At 48.4% G+C, this 1,561-nt stretch overlaps 1 pseudogene; it reads right to left on the bottom strand.

Moving 5' to 3' along the window:
* Positions 1 to 727: 727 nt before the first annotated feature.
* Positions 728 to 1,558, bottom strand: LOC106001807 (annotated as a pseudogene).
* Positions 1,559 to 1,561: the final 3 nt, after the last annotated feature.

The following is a 1,561-nucleotide window of genomic DNA, read 5'->3' as shown; positions in this document are numbered from 1 at the left end:
GTGTGCTCAGCTCTCATTTAGCACATGGCTTGACTTTTATCTGGTTTTCTTTTACTCTAAAGCATGATTCATTTGGACTCTGGGGGTGAAGAAAAAGAGAGTTGATGTCACGTTGCACAATGACAGCAGATTCCTCTCCCTCCCTCAATCTAGGCTCAAAGAGACATCATATTTGAACTTCGAAGAATTGCTTTTGATGCGGAGACTGAACCTAATAATAGCAGCAGCAGCTTGGAGAAACGCAAGTCCATGTACACCCGGGATTACAAGAAACTTGGCTTCATTGTAAGTGAGTTCTCTCCTTCCACTCCCTGGGTGACCTCAGCCGCTGCCACAAGCGTGTGGTCCTTGGGTGCTCTGTAAAATCGCTTCCACATTTCCAGATGTTAAATAGCATCCCGTGACAGTTTCTTCTGGCTGCAGGGGATGGAATAAGTTGCACAAGTGTGAGTGAGTGCTGCGTTTGTTTACTCGGTGGTGATTAAGTGTAGCCAAGAATAATCAGTCTGGAACACATGTGGCTTTCCTCAGACCTGCTCCTTCAGATGGGGCTGAGGGATGGAGACAGTTCTGGATGCGTCTTACGATTTGGTGTGGGACTGAATAACTTACACACGTCAAGTCCACATCAGAATCCAACCCAGAGTCTCCTGGAATGTATGTAATACATCACAAGATTTTTACAATTTATGTTTTCCTGAGAGCTTTTTCTTGCTTTGTCTTTTTTTTAATCCAGAAACACAACTTTATTAACCCAGGTGAGGACCCAGTTCCTTGCCCCCTTACCCCAACTGCCTTAAAATGACGGGGCTGGGTAAGAAACTTGGGGATGGAAATTTACCCTATTCCCTAACATAGCAGACTGGAGGAACATGGCCAGTGTAGGAAAGAAGTGCTAAGTGTGAGAGTTTAGGCTAGAATGGCAGATGAGGGAGAGGAGAAAGAAGGAGAAGGTGGGGGTTCTGTTGATGGCCCAGGAAAAACCAAAGGCGCTGGGGCTAGAGAGCCAAAGGAGGCAGGGAGGGTGGGACTGGAGCCCAGGAGTGGGGTTCGCTCTGAGGCAGGGTGGTACCTTGGCTCCCCTTCCTCATCACCCTCCTCATGGCCTTGATTTCTGCTCCTCATCCCCAGGGCCCCAATGAACTGGCTGCTTGCAGATGGGGCAAGTCTTCCGGGTTTGAGTAAGCCAGGGGTCCACACAGCGGCTGTGATAGGCATGAGCACAGGGGAGTACACGCAGCTTGTCCCCGTCTTCATATTCATCCAAGCAGATGGCACAAACATCATACTGGTCTCCCTTTTGATAGTCATGGGTAGGAATCTGTTTCAATTGCTCTTTGGTAAGCCGATTCCGTTGAAGCCGTTTCCGGTGTTGGATACAACGCACTATCATTACTGTTCCCATGGCCAAAACCAGCAGTCCTACTATCCCAGTGAAAGGAATGAGGTAATAGCCAAGAGGGAAGCTATTGTCTGGAACCAGAAGTACCCGAGCCCCCTTCTCGTAGACAAAGAGGGCACGCAAGTACTCAGCACTTCTTTCTCCAATAAAGACAGATGG

Source organism: Dipodomys ordii, unplaced genomic scaffold (assembly GCF_000151885.1).
Source record: "Dipodomys ordii isolate 6190 unplaced genomic scaffold, Dord_2.0 Scaffold438, whole genome shotgun sequence".
In the NCBI taxonomy this organism is placed as follows: domain Eukaryota; kingdom Metazoa; phylum Chordata; class Mammalia; order Rodentia; family Heteromyidae; genus Dipodomys; species Dipodomys ordii.
The sequence above is the reverse complement of the archived record's forward strand: the minus strand, read 5'-3'. Positions and strand labels throughout refer to the sequence as shown.